Genomic DNA, 13,510 nt, shown 5'->3' on the forward strand with positions numbered 1-13,510 from the left:
TTATGCAAGTTGATTTATTTGGTTTGTATGAATTATTTATGACATAACGAAATAAAAGGTTTACGGGATGAGTTGTTTAGTCCAATTCGATTCTGGATAAGAGAAACTAAGTTAATTCTGATCTTAGTTAGACTTATCGAAGTGAGGTTTCGGTTATTCAAGTCTAATCGAATGCCTTAACAAGAAATGCTAGTTAACTAACCTAGTACTTGTCTTGTTTAAAATTGAAAGGTCTAAGTTTATGGATAGTTAGAACCTGATGAGAAAAATAGAGTTATCTTTATTTTTGTACAATCGGTTTAGCAAAGGAACTAAGGTGCTTAGTTGATTTTTGGTTTGCTAAACTAAAGTGGAAAAATTGTTTCGGACAATTGTTTCCTTCATAACATGTCAAAATAAAACTACTTGTAGTTTCGATTTTGGTATTGGTTATCAGAACATGGTGTGTGGAACCCTCGTGCCTAACTCTACAGGTTGCAAGTATATTTTGAGATTTGTAAGATTCTTTTTGTGTTGTCCTTTATTTTTTCGTTTCTTTGTCATTTTGTGACAAAAAGGGGGAGAAATATATGGAGTAAACAAGTGATACTGGCATTGATTTTATATTGATTGGTATCGCTAAGGAAAAGAACATTGGTGCTTAAACGTTTATCTAAACGAAAAAGTGAAAGCACAGACTAAGGGGGAGTAACATATCATATTAAGTGGTATAACAAAGACGTGCGGATTGAATATCTACCTATCTTCCTTAGGGGGAGTATTAGCTTTGTTATTATAATGTCAACAACGACATTTTTGAGGATTGAATGTATGCAGTTTACTGTGCAGTTGAATTCGGGAATCAAGCGTATGTGTAATGAATTCTTGCAATTTGTTTATCCATATGATGTAAGAGTTTTGTCACTAAAATTGAAAAAGGGTGAGATTGTTAGAGTATAGCTCGGTTGAACCCACCAAGCGTTGGTATGTCAAGTTTGGTTGACATATTTTAGTGAATCAAAACTCATGTTAAGAGTCGCTTAATTATGTAATAGAGTCAACTTCGTATAGGCTAGCTTGAAAGTATTAGGATATGAGACATTACAAGTATTGCGAAGACTTGAAGATGTGAAGAAGCAAGGAGCTACAACGACAATAATCATCCTTCCATTTGAGGTTAGTGATATTTGACTTGAACTGTTTCATTCCCAAATGTATCTTTCAAGTCGTGCATATTGAAAACAAAACTGCGAAGCATATTTGAACTCTAGATAGACATAGTATTAAGGAATACAATACGAGGTTTATTGCTTAACCGTTAAACTTTGTAGATAATACATCGCTATAATCATTTGAATGCTATTTTGATTATGTATGGGTATGAGGTGAGGATTTCATCCTAGGGAATAATGTTTACATGTGTTCTAAGGAAGGAAGTTCATAAACTTGTTTGTGAATCGAAAAGGAAACCGCCAGGCGTTATTGGGATTGTTATTCATTGCATATCTTGTGAACATCCAAGTTAGATACCATATATATGTGGGGAACAGATCTTATGGACATGTGCAACACATTCAAGTTAGATACCATATATATGTGGGGAACCGATCCTAGTACCTAGTCAACCGAATTTGGGAAAGCTAGTGTGACTATGCACAATACTCACATGGAGGTAGAACCGAAACTTGTTTTGGTAGAACCGTTACACCCATGATTTGTGATTGAATGTTATTTGATCAATCACATAGTTCTTGAAAGTCAGATGAACCAATTCTAAACTTGTTTGGAAGTGTGGCAAATCGGTTTCAAGGTTGTAAGTATGAAAGAGAACTTACAAAGTTAGGATGTCGACATACTTTGAACACGTGTTGTGAATGTTTATTATTTAATTGTTCAAAGTTATTCCTTAATAGTTAAGGGAAGAGAATCCCAGGATCGAAACATAAATAAGTTAAGAATCTTTTAATTAAGGTTATTAATTTCGTTTTTAGGAAAATAAGAATTAGTAATATGCATTTACTAATTAAATATTTTCTAAGAGATTTTGATCATTATTTTTGGACAGAGCATTTCTATGAATTATGGAAACCGAATTTGTGCCTTAATGAATATCTTGAGAATATTTTCGGTTTTGGAAATTCCTTGGTGTCCAAACTTCCTAGTCTATAGATACTGAAGTTTGCATTCCTAGCAAACTATTCGTAATAGCAAACTACCTCTTATTGTGTTGCTACTGGTGAAGACGCCTATTCGAAGAGGAGAGTAACCTAATTAGGCGAAATCTCTTACGGCCGCTCGGTTTAAAGTCTTCTTTGGGATTGAGAAGCTCTAGTCAGTACCGTTGGTGGGAAACTAGATAATTGCGGTTTATCTTTTGTTTTCATTGATTTGATTGACTAACGGTGGTTGAACTTTGATTGCACCTAGTTTTTTTATGCTTGAGAATATTCTCTTCTGATATAAGATTCCTTCAAACTAGTTCAGAGTTTCGACAGGGATCTTTAGACTGTTGTTAGTTCTAAAGACGATCTTGTGACAATCCATTGTTAACAGACTCCGTTCTGTGCGTGATTGATCACAAGAGATTCTAGTGATTGTGTGCAGGTGTTTATTGAAGATCTAAGAAGATTTGAAGACGAAGAAGAAGATAATGAAGATTTCTGATTTGTGAGTTCATAATCTTTGGTGTGCACAATACTTGTTTCGGTAAAAAGAGGATCCAATTAATAATCGCCTTTTTCCTTGTGATAGAATTGGATTGATAAATTGAGTAGATCAGCATCAACACAATTCTTTGGATTAAGAGTGTTGATCGCAAATTCTTAATGATAACTTTGGTAATTGAACATAAGATAGATCTAAGGACCTGGCGAAGGAGTTTATGTTACGATAAACAGAAGAGCCTTTGTCCGACTCATATCACTTTGTTGAAGAAAGTTGGTACCAAACAGATTTTTTGTTCCTTTACTGTTTGGAATACGAACCAAAGGAATTGATCCAAGTACGTGACTTATTTATAAGTTGGAGGCATGGGAATACAAAGAAAACTAGGTGAAATATAGGTTTAGTTGCTTGGTCTCAACTATACGAAGTTGGTGTAATTTTGTATAGCGGTTTCCTGAGAGTATTTAATTCTGGACAAGGTCCCGGGGCTTTTCTGCATTTGTGGTTTCCTCGTTAACAAAATATTGTTGTGTCATTTACTTTTATTTTCCGCATTATAATTGTTTTATTATAATTAAAGTAAATCACACAAACGTTAATTCCTATTTACTTGATAAGTGAATCCTATTGTGTTTGGTTAGTCCGAACCTTTTTATCAAGTAAACATACTTCGTTGTTGTATTGTCTCGATCTCGTATCCATAGACAATCACACGAAGTATGAACTGATTAGTTGTATTGTCTCGACTCAGTCCAGAGACAATCACTTTCAGATAAAGGACTTATAGGTAGGAAAAGTTTTAGATTGAGGTATATTTGGTACCCTCGTCTTTTCAGAATCTATACGCGTACGGGTATGCATACTAAATTCCCGAACTTGGAATACACTTGCAACAGTTAGCATACAAGTACGCATATTGTGCTATATCCAATCAATATTTAATTGTTCTAAACTCCCATTTCAATCGTTGAAACATTCTTTGAAGACGAGACTAGCTGTATCACACTAAATATTAGCTTCAAATCTATTTTCAAGTGATCAAATGATCCATACGAAACATTCCGAGTCTACATCAAATGACTGTCTCACGCAATTTCTAGGGTGTAAATAGTAGAACTCCTGGGGTGCCTTTATCACTTCTTCGGATGACTTTTATCGTGTTTCTGGGGTGCTTCCAACATACTTCCGGGGTCCCTTTTCGAGCCAATTCCGCCGTAAAAGTCCATTTCTCCAAAAACACCTACAAATACATAAAATAACAAAATAAGCACAAAATCGAGCACTAACAATATACATAATTGAGAACAAAATAGACACATAAATGCGTATATCACCCCCCCTTAGTCAATACCTTATCTCACAATGAAAACCACTCTCCCTTACATAATGATCCGTAAACCATATGTATATGTAGTGTGAACTACACAATAATTCTCCCCCTTTTTGTCAATATAAATTGGCACATGTACGAACACTAGTGCGATCATAATAAAATTCTCAAAAAGATACTTCATGACTAAAAGAGAACATATAAACTTTGTTTCGATGATTTCACATAGTCGAAACTTAGTGTATTCATCAAGGAGTTTATAAAGATACAAGAAAACTCCTACAATATTCCACAGCCGCACTCCCGATAAAGATTTGGAAATTAAGCACAAGTTCAATTAAGAACTTTCCCCCATTAAATGTCATTCCCGAAAGAACAACAAGAACGACCTTACTTTTGCAAAAAAAGAAGGATTTCTTTATACATTAACAAATCACATGAAACATGAATTTGTATCCAGAAAACACAATTAAATTAACCACAACGGAACCTCAATGATTAATTTAATCGGATATGCTCAACATAAGAAAACTTACGGAGTCGTACAGTACTTTCACATAGAAGTGGATCGGGGAAAGATCAATATACTGCAGAATATTCAAAGATTCATTCTATTTTTCATTAATATTTGCATAATGATACCATAGACTTAATCTTTGACATAAAAAGTTCATTCTATTTTCCATCAATATTTGCATAATGACATAATAGACTTAACTTTTGACATATATGAGACAATCACAGTTCACGGACGTAAACACACATATCCCATAAAATTATTTGCAGTATATAAAACCAATAAAGATTAATACTGCAAAATCATCTTCCAAATAAACTTTAGAATTTAAATAAATAAATCTAAAAACATTGCAAGATGAAAATCGTTGGCAATAACAATATGTACTCACAATATATGGTATTCCAAACCCTAGTTATCCTTCTTAAAACACATAAAAAATTCTCACAAGAAGTTTCCTAGACATTGTAGAGATTTCTCAGGGAATCTACTGAGAATTCCTTCTCATTATTGAAGAACTCGTTGATTATAGGATCATTTAATTTCTCCAGATCTTCAGAAATATCAGTTAACTCACTAAGTCCTCTTTTTAGTTCACACAAGGTGTTCTTTGTCAGAGATAACATTTGTTCATAGTGAGTTATACTTTCCAAAGAGAACATGATTTGAGATTTTAAATCATTTCCTTTACTGATGAAATCCTTCACCATAGCCCTAAAGTTATTATCATCTAGACAAATAGACAAAAAACAGTTAAAGGAAGAACCTTTTTCATCATTTGTAGATTTCTCCTTTTTCTTCCTTGAGCCTTCACAAAGATACACATTAACTTCTTCTACTTCCTCTCTTTTTGTGGTACCTCTAATTACAGAAGCCATGAAACTATATCTTTCAAAGAGAAAGGAGTGAAGGGAATTTTGATCACAAATAAATATAAATAGAGTACCGGACAACCAAACCCTAAACAAAAACTTTGAAAATGTCTTCACGGTTCACGATTCATTATCTATTTTTGATAAGAAAATATTCAATTGCAAATCTTAACTTAAATAATCTTAAACTCCCAAGGAAAAGAAATTAACAACTATACAAGACTTGAGAAACCTTGATGCAATCCTCATACTCTCAAGTTAATAATGAGGATGCAAACATCATTATAATTAAATTGTGATGGAGTGAGAAGAATGATGACATCTTGTGTCACTTGGTGACTTATCAAGGTTTGTTGCATAAACAGATTTCTTACCTCGTCCGACTCTAGTTCTCTTAGACTTTTTCTTGTCTTCAGGATTTCCTTGTTGATTACTGAAAACTAGATTCATCCTTTGCATGTCATTCCGAAGTTTGGAATTCGTTTGTTGTTCCTCTTGAATTTCCCACACTTTGAACATGATTTGCATTTCCACAAAACATACACTTCAGAGATGAATTTTCGTTGCATATTTGACTCCTGTTTATCATAACTTTTAATATCCATAGTTCCAGAACCGGCCGGAACAAAGGAATTTTTTATGCTCATAGTCTTTCTTTTGAACCTTAAACCATTTGTGTTTCCAAAATATTTCTGACTGAATAACATTGCCGAAATCTTGTCAGAGCTTCCAGGTAACCTTTGCAGGTTACACTTAAGAGTATTGGTCTCTTTTTCTTTTAAAGATAGGGTTCTGGTGAATTCATCGCTAAGACAATCAATCTCAAGATTTTTCACCTGAAGTGATGATTCAAGTTTCTACAACTTCATTTTCAGTTGAAGATTTTCTTGGTGAATTTCTTCATTTTTATCCAAGAATTCAAAAATCTCAGTGTCAGACTCGCATTCTGAATCAGAATTTGAGATAGTAGAAGTTTCTGCGGCGAACGCTGAAATTTCTGTGCAAAGTTCGGAAGTATGCAGATTGACCAACTTAATTGTTTTCCTTTGTATTGAATCATCTGAAGCATCAGGGAGAGAGAGAGACATTCCTCAGATATTTTACTTCTTCTCACAATATCCTTGATCTTTTGTAAAATCAATGACCTGTCAGGATCAATATGATTTGAACAACATTCATCAGCCCAAGACTAGTAAGCAACATTGAACGTGGATGTTCTCGATGTATTCTGATCATGATCAAGAAATCTTAAATTTCAAATGAGTGAGTTTCTGGAAAGAGTATCAAGGTTATTTCCTTCAATGATGGCATGTTTCTTAGAATCGTATTTGGCTGGCAAAGATCTAAGAATTTTTATCATAATGTCATTTTCAGGAATAGTTTTACCCAATGCAAACGATGCATTAACAATTTCAGACTTTGTGATTAAACTCATCAAATGAATCTTCATCAGCCATACGAAGGTTTTCCCTATCAGAATTTAGGTTTTGAAGCCTAGCTTCTTTCTCAGAGGAATTTCCATCGAATACAGTTTCTAAAATATCCCAGGCTTCTTTAGACTTAGTGCACGTAGTCACGTGGTGCTGAAGATATGGGGTAATGGCATGGATGAGAGCATTTAATCCGTCGGGATTTGGCTTTGTTGCAAGAATCTCGGCAGGATCATATGCACCATTATCCTTTGGAATAGTTACATCGCCTTCTGTAACAACCGGAGGATCATAGCCATTAACTACATGAACCAATGATTGAAAATCACGTTCTTGTAGAAGGCACGCACAAAAAATTTCCACCATAAGTAATTTGAGCCATAGAAGACTGGTGGTACGTTTATAGAGATAGCGTTACTGTCCATAGAGTCATATTGCTACAAACACAGACTTATAAGGTCTTAAACGTGTTTGCCTACTCTGATACCAATTCAAAAAGCGGGGGTCTAACAACCACACCCAATATTTCGTTTAGACAATCTGTATGGACTAACTCCAATATAATTCCAAGACAATCAACTAGACGGTCAGACTAAATCAAGGAAAATATATCCAAGAGTTATATCTCAATTTCTCAAATCAATCTGCAATCAAACAGATAGAAATCTGTGAGCCGTATCAATATGAGAAATAACTTGGATGGTACCAAATACCAATATCCAAGTGTCAATAAATTTTAATCAACAACCAAAGGTTGGATTAACCAATTGATTGAACTACGCACAACCTGTGATATTTCAATTATATAGAAAATATAATGCGGAAAAGAAATAACACAGGCACCAGAAGTTTCGCTAACGAGGAAACCGCAAATGCAGAAAAACCCCGGGACCTAGTCCAGATTTGAACATCACACTGTATTAAGCCGCTACAGACTTAAACCTACTACAAGTTAACTTTAGACTGGAATGTAGTTGATCCCTAACCAATCTCACACGAATTAAGATACATTCACATTGCTTATGTCTCTGAATCCCAACAGGACTATACACACTTGATTCTGTTAGCTGATCTCACCCACAACTAAGAGTTGCTACGACCCAAAGTCGAAGACTTGATAAACAAATCTGTCTTACAAAAAAAAGTCTATTGAATAGATAAATTTGTCTCCCACAAAAATACCTACGAGATTTTGTTCCGTCTTTTGATAAATCAAGGTGAACATGAACCAATTGATACACCAGACTTATATTCCCGAAAAACAGCTTAATAATATCTATCACCTCACGATAATCTTAACCGTATGGTAGCAGAACAAGATATTGTGGAATCACAAAGAATTAGACGAAAAGCTTTGTGATTACTTTTTATCTTACCTATCGGAGATTAAATATCGAGCAAATCTTAGAGAAGATAGTACTCAATACGATAGAACAAAGTAAGATCAGAACACGCAACTACAAAGAAAATAGTTGGGTTTGGCTTCAGAATTCCAATGAAGTCTTTAAGTCGTTAACCTACAATGGTTTTAGAAAAACCTAGGTTAAAGGAGAATCGACTCTAGTCGCAAATAGTATCACACATGAGATGTGAGGATTAGGTTTCCCAGTTGCTAGAGTTCTTCCTTATATAGTATTCAAATCAGGGTTTGCAATCAATGCTAGCTTGGTAACAAAGCATTCAATATTCTTCGTTAGATGAAAACCTGATTAGAGTCAATCTAATATCTTTCAACTGTTAGATTGTCTAAGCTTGTTACACACAAATGAAATGTACCATCATTTAGATATGGGTAACCGTACCTAAACGTGTACACTTAGTTGGTTCAACAATAATTAACCAGAGTTAGACATATGAACACATTCATATCAACCTTGTTCATCTTAATCACAACTAGTTCAAATGACTCAAGTGAAACTAGTTATAAAGTTGTTCAATTGTTTATATTCTCATAGAAGTATAGAAGACACAATTGAAGCAAAATTGGTTTTGATTCACTCGAGTCGATTCATGAACATTACAACCACGGTTTGCAAAAATTGCAATCTTTATTTAAAAAAATGTATTTGTTCATGAGTATGTAAGCATACTTAACCAATTTTAGAACTTAACCTACTCAGGTATGCAAACGGGTACGCATACCTAAGTTCTTGGACTTGGTCTTGTTCGCAAGTATGAAAACGGGTACGCATACTTTCGTTCACGACCGAATTCAGTTGAAATCAATACACATACGGGTATGCATACTATAGTTCCCAGATTTTACCTGTTGAATCAGTACGCATACGCGTATGCATACTAAAATCTCGGACTTGGAATACACTTGCAACAGTTAGCATACAAGTATGCATACTATCCAATCAATTGTTAATTGTTCTAAACTCCCATTTCAATCATTGAAACATTCTTGGAAGACGGGAATAGCTGTCTCATACAAACTATTAACTTCAAAGCAATTTTCAAGTGATCAAATAATCAATACGAAATATTCCGAGTCTACATCAAATGATCGTCTCACACAAATCATATAAGATGTTACCAGGCGATTTTCACATGATCATCTTTTGACTTTCGTCAAGAATAAAAGATGAACTTGGTTAAAGCGAAAGATTACCAACACATATTTAGAGAAATATGTAAGCGAGTTAAACTCAACTCGAGATATGAAAGATGTATAATGTATAGTATATATAGCTATAAGACTTTTGTCTCAATAGGAGATAGAATAACAATATACTTCTGAGTGATAAATGAGTTCAAGTATCCACATACCTTTTGTTGATGAAGTTCCACAAGCTCCCGTTAGTAGTTATTCATCTTCAATCGATGAACACCGTGAAGTCTAAAGCTTAACTACACATTCTATCTTAATCCGATACATAGCTATGAGTAGACTAGAAATCAAGACTTATAGTTTTGAAAACTAAACTTGACAAACAATATTGAGATAGCAACGCTTGCGAGTTCAACCGAGAAGTGCTCTAACAATATTACATAATTGAATCTGTGAACCTGATCACAAAGAGATTTCTTGGACGGTACCAAAGACCAATGTCAAAGGATCAATCAAGTCATATCCAACAAAATAGATCGGACGTATCTACTATGATTAATCAACTCACAACATGTGATCAAACTGTATTAGGTAGGAAAAAGAAATAACACATACACTCGAAATTCTGTTAACGAGGAAACCGCAAATGCAGAAAAACCCTGGGACCTAGTCCAGATTGAATACCAAACTGTAATAAGCCGCTACAGACACTAGCCTACTACCAATTAACTTCGATCTGGAATGTAGTTGAGCCCGAACTCAGTCTCCCACTGATTCAAGTATAGTCACACTCCCTACGCCTTTTGAATCCCAGTAGGACTCCGCGCAATTGATTCCCTTAGATGACGTCACACCAACTAAGAGTTGCTTCAACTTAATTAAAGACTTTAAACCATATCTTTTTCCCACAAATTAATCCTATATAATTGGTTTCTTGATTACGATCGAAACGGATGATCAAATTAAACGTAGGATCATGGTGATGGAAATTGATAGCAATTTGACAAAAGTCTAGCTATCATCAAAATCCGGAATTATGCAACCCGAAGTGAAACCTAGATTATTATTCACCTCACAAGTATAAAACTTGCAGAATCACAAAGTTGAGACGAAGCGAACTTTGTGATTTCTATTTATCTTATTCAAGTGATAAATCAACGATCAAACAAGATCAGGATACTTATCAAGATAAAAGATAACTGGACCTGGCTTCACGAATCCCAGTGAAGTCTTTGATAGTCGCTAAACCCTAAAAGGGTTTCTGGAGAGGACGACTCTATATACAACTAGGACACAACAAAAAGTAGTGTCAGGATTCAAATATCCCAGTTGCCAAGGGTTCCTCTTATACATACACTCAAAGCATATGTAGCTTTAGGTTTAAGCTAATATAGCTTTGGAACCAAGCAAACAATATTCACCGTTAGATGAAAACTTTGAATTTCATTTACATAAACAAGATATACACTCTGGTTAGGTAAATCGTAACCGTATCATGTAACATGGTTAGCCGAAACTAGTCGGTTTGAACTTAAAAGCTTAATACTCATTTTCATGAACACAAAGACATTGATCTTGAGTCACAAACATGTGATCAAATAAGTCTACTGCTTTTAGAGAACTGATCAAATGTAAATTATCTCATAGAAATAATTTAAATGCAATTAAATCATAATCGACATAGTTGGTAAATGCACAAAGTACAAATACATGAGTCGTTCGTGAACTGAGTCATGGTACGTGGACCGGTTTGCGAACTTATGAGAAAAACTGAGTTACGGAGTTGACAGAACTTTTTCAGTTCACGTACCGGTTTGCAAACTTAGGTGCAAAACTGATTTCCGGAGTTGACATAACTTTTTCAGTTTGAGAACCAGTTTGAAAACCTTAAGACTTTACGGGTTTCGGAGTTCACATAACCTTTTCAGTTTGCGCATCGGTTTGGGTACTAAACTGGTTCTGGAACATAAAACTGTATTGGTTCGCGTGACGGCTTGGATACTTAAACCCGTTTCCTTTGCCACAGTTCCAAAATGGTTTACATACGAATGTGAATACCTATCCGGATCACGAATCAAACAGATTTTCCCATGATGTGCATACAAATATGCGTATCACATAAATCTGTAAGTCGATATATAGCTACTCCACTATATGTACGAGTACATGCAATACGACTTCAGACTTATAACAGTTATCTCAGTTTGTAAGACTGATAACACTATATTGTATTCCGAATATATTAGTTATATATTTTTCTCTAAATCAATCTGAAACATTCCCGAATAACGTCAATGACACATATCACTTTTCTAGGCTATTTTCGAATGATAAACTTGAATCATGATTTTGGTTCCGAACAATAAATTGTTCTCCACCGAAATTGATCAAGTATGAACAAATGTTCATTAAGCTTGTCATTATATTTCGAGAAATTCATAAACTAAATAATTAGTTCTCGACTCGAAATTCTTGTCTATGCAAGCTAGTCTAATTAGTTATGCGACAAACGTCTCAAGGATAAAAAAGTGAATGTAATTTTAGAAATACGTGGTTCAGTCTTAACTTACCTTTTCTTAATAAAGTTGTCCAAAAGCTTAGGTTGATCTTCGCCTTCAAACGGTAGAACGCAAATGATGACTGGTTTGTTTCTCAACTACCTCTACCATATACCAAGACTTAAATAATTGTAGACTATAAATTAAGATATGGTTTTGACAACTAAATTTGACAACAATCTTGAGATGGCAAAACTTGTGAGTTCCACCGAGCAATGCTCTAACAATCTCTACCTTTGTAAATTTTAGTGATAAAACTATTTATACATATGAATAAACAAATTAAAGTTTCGAAAAACTCCTCGATCTATCATACCTTGTTTCCTTAGTTTCTTCAATTCTTCTTGAACTCTTCGTTATTTCAAGTTGTAATGATTCTAAATGTGTTCAACTCAGCATCGTTGTTGTTGAAGATCCATAGTTATAACAACTTTCATCATTATACAGAAACATAGTATTATTATCTTCTCTTCAAAGTTCAATTGTATCTCAACTCTGAAGTAATACTACGGTGATATGTTTCTCCCCCTTAATCAATACTTACGTATTTTGTATAATAGGTGAAACCTATAGATTAATGATTCACTCCCCCTTGCATAATGATCTGTAAACCATATGTATGTAGTATGAAACTACTAATAATTCTCCCCATTTTTGTCAATAAAATTAACAAATGTACGAAAATCGCGGGATCATAATGAATACAACCGAAAGATATCTCAAGTTTTAAGGAAGATGGAGATACTATATAATAAACATAGTTAAAATGCAAACTCATCATATCAACTTATATAGATGATATCATATAGTAATAAATACTTAGCGCTCATCCTAGGAGATTAAAAATATATAACATCCCCTTTAAAATTCCACACCCACACTCCCCACGAAGATATAGCAATTAAGCACAAGTTCATTTAAGAACTCTCCCCCATTAAATTTCATTCCCAAGAGAACAATATGAGTGACCTTGCTTTTGTGAAAATAAGGATTTTGGCGGACATTAACAAATCACAAGGATTTGTATCCAAATTATCGACATAAATTAATCTCAAAACCAGTTACCAGCAAAGAGACAATTTTACTCGATTTTACTCAACATAAGAGAATCTTACGGAGTGTGTCAAGCAGCAAAAACACCAAAACATGATCACAAGTAAATCAATACTGCGATAAAAATATCAAAGAGTTTGTTCTATTTTCCTTTTATAAAAACATAATAGATTTAAATTCTGAGCATATATAAAATATTAGCTCGATTCACGAGAACGTAAACACAAAAATATTTGTAATAATTAAACCAATAATGATTACATATTGTAAGTTCATCTTCCAACAACTCTAGAATTTAAATAAATAAATCTAAAAACATGCAAGATGAAAAACGTTGGGAATAGCTATGTGTAATCACAATCTTTGAAGAATTCTTTATCATCTCCGAACTCCTTATCAATAACTGGAATAGGAACATACGGTTCACGAATGAAGGAGTGAGTTCCTGCAAACCTGGTAGGTTGTTGATTGACAAGCGTTTCTTGTAATTTTAGAGATCTTTGTAAAGTCTTATTCAGTCCCTGCACCTCCTTCTTGGTTTTCTTAAGTTTTC

The sequence above is a fragment of the Papaver somniferum genome, chromosome 11, assembly GCF_003573695.1.
Source record: "Papaver somniferum cultivar HN1 chromosome 11, ASM357369v1, whole genome shotgun sequence".
NCBI classification, from domain to species: domain Eukaryota; kingdom Viridiplantae; phylum Streptophyta; class Magnoliopsida; order Ranunculales; family Papaveraceae; genus Papaver; species Papaver somniferum.